The sequence below is a fragment of the Ailuropoda melanoleuca genome, chromosome 5 (genome assembly GCF_002007445.2).
Source record: "Ailuropoda melanoleuca isolate Jingjing chromosome 5, ASM200744v2, whole genome shotgun sequence".
Taxonomy (NCBI): Eukaryota; Metazoa; Chordata; class Mammalia; order Carnivora; family Ursidae; genus Ailuropoda; species Ailuropoda melanoleuca.
The window spans coordinates 10033936-10043168 of NC_048222.1; the positions used below are offsets into that span (position 1 = coordinate 10033936).

A 9233-nucleotide genomic window follows, 5' to 3' on the forward strand; every position below is an offset into this window, starting at 1 on the left:
GGGGACATTATATATATATATATGATGTGGCATGCGTTTCCCCCAATAACGTGTTTTGTTTTGTTTTGTTTTGTTTTGTTTTGTTTTGTAATGGAGGGATTGCATTAATTTCGGAAAGGCCTATAGAAATAATATCTCTGGGTTTCACTGCATAGCAATAGTCAGATTCATGGAGGAATATGACAAAGGAGGCACACAAACAGCTTAATAAGCACGGGTATGGATCATATGGGAGAATCGACACAAGCTAATAATAGCTATCCTCGAGAGGAGCGAGCGGATGCTTTTTCCACAGCTGAATCGTGAGCAGGATGATGCAGTATTTGTTGATTTTGCCACGTGACTTGTGAAAACAAAAGAGGTACAAAGAAGACAAACGGCATTGTAATTCTGAGTGGTTTGACTCTGACTACAGGTACTGAAGTTATAATGTCACTGGTTGGGATGTGTTGTTCTATGTAATCATCCATTTTTAAGCCTCTGCAACATTTTAGAAAATTTCCTGGGAGTATTCTTTCCCCTGTACCGGATTTTCCTTTCTCCAAAAGTTCAAGCAGTTGCTTGGAACCTTGCTCAAATAATGACCTTACAGCAGGCATGCCACTGAAAGTAACTTCACGAGAGCCACCCAAACTGGGCTGCTGTTGTTGTTGTTGTTGGTGGTGGTGGTGGTGTTGAACACAAGCTTCAAATACAGTTTCTTCATGATTTATCAACTAAAATCTACCCTGAGAAAGTGTGGACCTTTAGCAAGGTGCAATGACTAATGAATGCTCATATATATTTCATTTCCTATCCATTGATTTTCTCTAGTCTTGAGTAACTTCTTCCTCGGACCTCTGATTTTGCTTGGCTAAGAGTGCCTTCTGGAAAATCACATACTTACCCATCCTGGCTAAGTTCATGAGCTTGTGATGCAACTTTAGAGACTTGGAATGACTTCATTCAACAGCAGGAATTTCTTACTCGGAATGGTTTTAGGCATTTTTTATGACTACTTTTACTGCTATTTTACACATAACTTCTTCTCTGAACATGGCGAACGCCACCAGGTAGCAGCCTACCTTTGCAGGTGCACGTGGGGTCAGTGGACACTTACCCATTCTTTCTGGGCAAACAGTTTATGCCAAATTTAAGCCTTCCTCCGGGTAATTGTTTTCCTTATGTCTTACTGTGTTACTGTATCTTTATTGCAATTTGTATTGTATTTTCTTTGTAAGACATTTGGATTCTTGTGAAAGTGTTGTGTATGTAAATAATGGAAACAACACCCACACCATTTCTTAGCTCCTGTGGGTGCTGCCACACTTCTTTTCTTCCTGTTTTCTTTCTTTGCCTTCTTCTTCTTTTTTAAATCACCATAAGAATAGTTCTTTGGAATCGAGATGATGCAACCGTCTTAAAGATACAGCCGGTGCTCTATTATTAATTAATGGAGAGTAATGGTTTTGGAAAAATTGTCCTCTGTAACCAACAGCCAACAGGATTGTTTTGAACTTCATGACATTTTGGGCTGGTTTAAAACACAGTAGCAGGTGTGATACACGTTGTATAATGTTCCGCCATAAACAGAGCGTGGCAGGAGGTATAATGCCCTCAAAGTGAAATGGTGATGGGGTAACCATTACTGAGCTTCTATATGGCTTGGCCTCTTTTTATAAAGTGAGTCAGGCAGCAAAGAAGATTTTTCTCCACTTTGGAGAAAGGGCCAGAAGTGCAAGGTATACAAAACCCCTAAGCCTGTTTGTACTCAGTAGTCTTCCAGGACTTTTAGAATACCTGTTACCTAACAGGCTCCAAGGGCACTGTTGGGAATTTCAAGGTCCATTCAGGAGCAGGCCCATGGAGCCCTAAAGTCAGAAATGCTAAGAGAGAAGGAACTAAAGCTTCCCTCGGTATCTGCTGGCCGCCTCCTTTTTTGGAGGAGACATCTGGGTGCCGGACAAGCTGTGACCACATCAGCACAGGCCATGGGAAGGGGGAAGTGGCCAAGATCCAGTGGGGCACAGGGGCCAGAGCCTGTCTTCAGAAGCTGGCCCATCCCCAGGAGGCAGCCAGGCAGGCCAGTGTGCGGCGGTCAAAGGGCATGACTAGCTCAGATTGGGCCAGGCCATTTGGATATCGGAGTGAGTCCTCTCTGCCAGCAGAACACAGTTCTGGAAGAAGTCCAGGTGACAATACTCAAAATCAGGCACCGTTCCAGGTGATCGGTCCAGTCACAGCAGGCCCCCCGCCAGAAACTGAGAAGAGAGTAGGAAATCACATCCTGCTTCTGAAGGGAAGGGGGAGGGCAAGGCTTTGGCAGAGTAACAGAACCTGAGCAGAGGCAGAAGGGTCCGGGGCGAGGATCCAGCTCTGGCAGAGATCTAAAATGCTTAGCAGAGAAACTGAGGCCGACCGAGGTCACAAGGCTTTGGCCATAGTGATGAAAGAACTTGGAGACTCCGAGTCTACACCAGGAACCAGATTTCCAGGTCTCTAGGCAACCAAACCCGTTCTGTCTATTAATAGGTCTCAGGCTGATGACACTGATCAGGACTGGCTCTGACTGGTTGGGGGCAACTAGGAGCTTCTGGAAGTCTCCTGTGCATAAGAATTACCTGGGATCTTGCTAAATGCAGATTCTGATTGGATAGGTAGGATTGGGGCCAATAGTCTGAGTTTCGGGCAAGATCCCAAGTCGCGCTGCTGGTTTGCTGAGGTAGCAAAACTTAAGAGAATCCAAACTTGCTGTTACTCCCTTCCCTACCAGCCTTGCTCACCGGCCCTTCACCTGCCCCAGCCACACGTCCCTCCTCCCTAGCCCTCCTCATGGTCAAGGCTGACCTTCTTCTTTTCCTTCCCTTTTCTTCCCCCCCCCACCCCCCCAACCCATTTGTCCTAGTGCATTTCCTCTTTCAAGACCACCCACAGGAGAAGCGCTTTTTGTTTGGATAATAGAAGGACCCCGAGATAACAAAAGCCAAAAACATTGTTCCTATTGTCAGCACACAGCTAAATACTTTTCTGTTTGATAGACACAATTAATCCAGATTAATGCCTTTTTCAGTTACTGTGTCCTATAGAGCGTAAAGAACATGTGACCTCTTCTCTTTTCCCCCCAGATAGCCTCCAACAGTGAAGAAATACCTTCGGAGGGCTCACTTCGACAGCACACACACTAAGATTAGAACAACACAGAGAAGATTATCACAGCCCCTGCATAAACTTGACGCACAACTGAAGCGTGCCATATTTCTTAAAAGTCGTTAAAATGGGCACAAATTTTACGAAAGAAAGGAAGCAATGTAGTGAAAATTTTAATTCTACTCAAATTCATCTATAAAAATAATGCTCATCCACTAGAAACCTCAATAGAGTTTTAGTAAAACCAAATTCTAAAATTTAAATAAGAAAGCAAATGGCCAAGAATAGCTGAGAAAATTTTGGAGCTAAAGAATAGAGTGTGGGGGGAAAAAAAAGAATTGGGTGTGGGAGGGGAGTTTTCACTCTACAAGAGCTCAAGGCTGAATCTGTAGTCAGTCATCACATGAAAAAATGTTCAAAATCATGAGCCATCAGGGAAATTCAAATCAAAACCACACTGAGATACCACCTTACGCCAGTTAGAATGGCAAAAATAGACAAGGCAAGAAACAACAATTGTTGAAGAGGATGTGGAGAAAGGGGATCCCTCCTGCATTGTTGGTGGGAATGAAAGTTGGTACAGCCACTCTGGAAAACAGTGTGGAGGTCCCTTAAAAAGTTAAAAATGGAGCTACCCTATGACCCAGCCATTGCACTACTGGGTGTTTACCCCAAAGATACAGACGTAGTAAAGAGAAGGGCCATATGCACCCCAATGTTCATAGCTGCATTGTCCACAATAGCCAAATCATGGAAGGAGCCGAGATGCCCTTCAACAGATGACTGGATTAAGAAGCTGTGGTCCATATATACAATGGAATATTACTCAGCTATCAGAAAGAACGAATTCTCAACATTTGCTGCAACATGGACGGCACTGGAGGAGATAATGCTAAGTGAAATAAGTCAAGCAGAGAAAGACAATTATCATATGATTTCTCTCATCTATGGAACATAAGAACTAGGATGATCGGTAGGGGAAGAAAGGGATAAAGAAAAGGGGGGTAATCAGAAGGGGGAATGAAACATGAGAGACTATGGACTATGAGAAACAAACTGAAGACTTCAGAGGGGAGGGGGTGGGGGAATGGGATAGACTGGTGATGGGTAGTAAGGAGGGCACGTATTGCATGGTGCACTGGGTGTTATACGCAACTAATGAATCATCGAACTTCATCGGAAACCGGGGATGTACTGTATGGTGGCTAACATAATATAATAAAAAATCATAAAAAAATAAAAAAATCTGTAGTCAGTCATGAAGACGGTGAAACAGTAGCTAGGTCTATTTAACGTGATCCTAAGTGAGTTCGATTTTACGAGCGCTGTTTTTATTTTTTACGCCAAAAATGTACTAGTTTTGCGATGAAAAATAAGCCAAAAAATCCCAAATGCTTTGGAAAAAAGGGAAATATCTACAAAAAGAGTTTTTGTAAAACTCAGAATGGTCTCATCTCTTTATTTTATATTCTTATTCCCTGACCCTATATCTGTGTACAGTGTTCAGTAAATGTGTTTCCACTTCGAGCAGTCAGGGCTCACTCATTCCTGGCTTACACTGAAAACTAATCCTATAATGTGGGGCTGGTTACTCAAGCTCTCGCAGACAGTGTTTCCACCTGCGAAATGGTGGAATTATTAGCTTCCCAGCTCACCTTGGAGGATTGGCTGTTGCAATTGTACAAGAGCATATGCGAAAGTGCTTCATGAGTATCGAACAGTATACAAATGCAAATCGCTGGTAACGGTAAGTATTTGAAACTAAGTGGTTACAGATTTGCAAATTTTGCTCTAGCCCCACGTTAGCGTGATGGAGCTACAGAAGCCTTTGGGCTGCAGGTAAAGAAAGGAGGTGAGCTGGGAAAGCCTCGTTGATACCACTGCCGCACTCCCCGTGTCCCGTCTCATTTACACACTGTTGTCCCCGTATTCGATGACCATATTTCCTGAGTGCCAATAGGCACGAGGGCCCAGAGTCAGGATGGTGAAACAGACACTGTCCTTGCACACTTGAAGCCTACAGATAAGCGGAGTATCTGTGGGCAAGAAAAGAGCCAATTTCAAAATAGGGTGACAAATGCTGTGACGTGGTAAGTCCAGGGTGCCATGAGCTCTGGTGGGGCCACTACCAGGGTTCGGATGGTCCCAGAAAGGCTCTTTTTTTTTTTTTTTTAAATTCTATTAGCCAACCTATAGTACATGATTAGTTTCAGAGGTAGTGTTCAATAATTTATCAGTTGCGTTTAACACCCAGTGCTCATCATATCACATGCCTTCCCTAATGCCCATCACCCATTACCCCATCCAGAATGGCTCTTTAGCCATGGGATAGTTAAAATGATGAAAAGGGTGAAGAGCCTTGGAGGGGGCCTGGAGACGGGGGCAGAGGGGGTAGGGGAAGCAGGTTCCAGGCATGGGGCAGAACACTGGAACTCCCCCACTCCCCCCCCCCCCCCCCCCCCCNCCCCCCCCGCAAGAAAAAAACACAATGGAACTCCTTTGGGGTTAAGAAAACACAAAACCACCCTCAGTCATTTTGAAAATCTACTTCCTAATGTTGCCTAGGCCAGGCTGAGCGTGGTTTGTGAGAAGTTTTAGAATGACCCCTCCTCTGCCTAAAGCCTCCTGACCACTCCCTTGCAGGCCTTTCCCCCCTCATTGCCTGGCCTTTCCTTCTGAAAAGATAGCTCTCCGAAGCGGTGGAAAGAGGCTTTTCTCTTTTGAAGCAGCAGCATTATTAACAGAGAAGGAAAATCCTCCCATGAGCTATAGAAAAATCCTGCAGATTGGTTTATGAATCAATGTAGCTTCGGCTAAAGCAACCTAATTTCCTGAAAGCCACTCCATGGCTTTAGGCTTCCAGAGGGGCATACAGCTTGTATGATATTTACTCTTAGTTAAAATTAAATGGAAAGGGGGGGGGGGGGGGAACCTTGAAGAGGAATTCTTCTAGAAGGTCATATCATTAAAGAAAAAAAAAATTAAAGCCTACAAAGCATTGGAGGGAAAAAACGTATATATTGCATTAAAGAAGGTCTGGCAGTACACATATCAAGGTGTTAAATTATTAACTGTCTCTGAGTAATTGGGTTTCATGTGACTTTTATATCTTTTTTATTGTGAAATATAACACACATTCGGGAAAGTGCACGATATATAAAAGTTTCATTTAATAAATTCTCGTAAAGTGAACACTCACATAACTGCTACTCAGGTTAAGAAATAGAACATTGCGGGGGCGCCGGGGTGGCTCAGTCGGTTAAGCGCCTGCTTCGGCTCGGGTCATGATCTCTGAGTCCTGGATCGAGCTGGTGTCAGCTGCCTCCCCCTTCCCCGCCCCCCCCCCACCGTGAGCGCTCCTGAGCTCCACACTCGACACTCAGTGGGGAGTCTACTTCTCCCTCTCCCTCTGACCCTCCCCCTGCTCTTGCTCTCTCTCTCTCCCTCTTTCCCTCTCATAAATAAATAAAATCTTTAAAAAACAAATAGAACACGACCTGGAAGCCCTTTATCCATCTCTTCCCAATTTCAACCCACCCTCTCCCCAAGAGGTCACTGTTGCCCTTATATTTATGATAATCTCTTTTTTGTCTTTTCTTTAGTTTTACCAGTGAAGTCTATGTCACTAAATACTATAAATACTATAAAGTTATATCACTATATCTTTTACTGTTTTTTGAACTTTACGTAAATGGGAGCATACAGTTTTTTGCCTCTGGCTTCTATCCCTTAACGTTAGATTTCTCAGTTTCATCCCTGCCGCTGAGGGTACTATGGTTCACCAATTTTCAATACTGCTTGATATTCCGAGGCTGCATATACACACTTCATTTGTCCACTCTACTGTCAATGAACAGTGTGGCTTGTTTCCAGTTTGGGGCTATCACGAATAGAGAGTTGCTACTCTTCTGGGGTTCACATGTGCACATTACTATTGGGTGTATACCCATGGGTAGAAATCTGGGTCACCAGATATGCATATCGTTCACTTTCATAGATAATGCCAAACAGTTACCCCAGACGGCCATAGCAACTGACATTCCCCGTCGCAGTGGATGAGGGTTCCCGTTGCCCTACCCTCGAGCTTTATGTATTTTTTTCCTTTAGCTTATCTGAATTTTCTATTTTCCCTCTATAATACATATCTATATATCTTTAATTAGGTGAAATGGTTTAATTAGGCAAAATGCTATTCTAATATTTCTTAAAATTATCTTTCCCAATGGGGATATTATTTTAAAAACCTTAAATTGAAGTAAATCACTCAGAGGGAAAGCACACAGATCACAACTCTATGGCTTAATGAATTGTCACAAAGTGAACACACCTCTGTATGTACCACCCAGGTTGAGGGAGAGAACTTTCTAGCACCCCCGAAGCCATCTCCCTGCCTCCTTCTGATCACAATCCTCCCTCTTCCTCATCCAAGGTAAACCATCATACTTCGTTCCAACATGATAGACGAGCTTTGTGTGTTTTTGAACATTCCACAAATGGAGCGATCCAGTATACATGATTTTGTGTCCAGCCTCGTTTTTATTTTCTGTCCTTGTGAGGTTCATCCATGTTATTGTAACTTGTTCATTTTTTCCCCCTTTTCACGCCACGAGGAAGAGCTACGGACCCAGAAGAGCGGAGCTGCTCATGACTTTTTCAGCTCGTGGGATACATACTGACCAGGACCACACATGGCTTAGAACGCTTTACAGCCTTTTGTATTTTTGTTGTTTCCACACAAAAAATAAGCCTTGGGGTTAGAAAGATTGTAGGGAGAGTGAGTGGGATATCTGTGAGCTGCCCTCTGGCTTCTGCAGTAATGACTCCTCTGGGAGTCGTCTTTCGGTGAGAAGGGATGTTTTCTCTCCCTTCATGTCCACCTAAAATGCCGTGCAGGATCCCATCCCCAGGCTGCACACTTTTATGTAAAATAGGGCTGCCACAGGATTTTACTGGAAAGTTGATTTGTTTCTGAGGATCATGTGAGTCCAAGGATGAAACTGGCATGTAGCCACAGGGAGAGCCCTTGACCTAGAAGCAGGGACAACTTCAAAGCTGTGTTGGTACATAATGGAACATGGCACTTTTAGCATGAATCGTAGCCTCAAAACTTTCTAGGGGAAAAAAATCCTAAAACCGTCCTCCAAAAGGAAAGGTAAAATCAATACGTTATATATTTTTTACTCTTTCAAATAAGCAACGCTAAACCATCCACAAAAACAATTCCTTAAATCTAGCTTTTGGGACTTTTTTCTTTCTTTTTTTTTCTTTTTTTTAAGAACAAAGTGTCAGTTGAGCTTGAACTCTTAAAACGGAATCTTAATATCAATCTATTTTTTTTAAAGCAGCCAAACAGGCTTTCTGATGGTAACTCTGTGATGCTGTGTGTGAATGCGTAGTAAACATAATTCTTCTTTTTTTTTTCTTTAGACCTTGAGATGTAATTATTAAAGCTGCAAATGTCCCTAGTGATATTAGCTAGATAATCAAATTTGGATCACAGGAATGAAACCACCTAAAGTGTGTCTTCATGACTGCTCTCCTCAAAATAATTCACTGAAGATAATTCTGCCCTCCCCCACCCACAAATCTGTCGGTAGACCATGGACATAGCGAGCAAATTTAGCAAGAATACTCAAAATGGTCAAATTGATTCTCAAAACAAAGAATGCCGTGTTTAAACACAACAGGTAAAAAATTTTCCATCCCAAAAATAAAACAAAACATTGCTGAAAACATGTGCAAAAGCGACATGTCAAAAATGCTGAATAGAATTGCCAAATTTAGGAGACCTTATTGTTAAACCAGCTATTGAAGAGTTTACTGATTAACTTTCAAAAAAAAAAAAAAACCACACACACACAGAGGAAAGGATAACATTTCTTTTTTTTTTTTTTAAAGATTTTATTTATTTATTTGACAGAGATAGAGACAGCCAGCAAGAGAGGGAACACAAGCAGGGGGAGTGGGAGAGGAAGAAGCAGGCCCATAGCAGAGGAGCCTGATGTGGGGCTTGATCCCACAACGCCCGGGATCACGCCCTGAGCTGAAGGCAGATGCCCAACTGCTGTGCCACCCAGGCGCCCCAGGATAACATTTCTTAAATAGCT

At 43.0% G+C, this 9233-nt stretch overlaps 1 non-coding gene across 1 annotated transcript; it reads left to right on the forward strand.

Moving 5' to 3' along the window:
• Nucleotides 1-3136: 3136 nt before the first annotated feature.
• Nucleotides 3137-3239, forward strand: LOC117802490. The gene has a single exon (XR_004625871.1). It is a non-coding gene; the product is annotated as a U6 spliceosomal RNA (small nuclear RNA).
• The last annotated feature ends 5994 nt before the right edge of the window (nucleotides 3240-9233 follow it).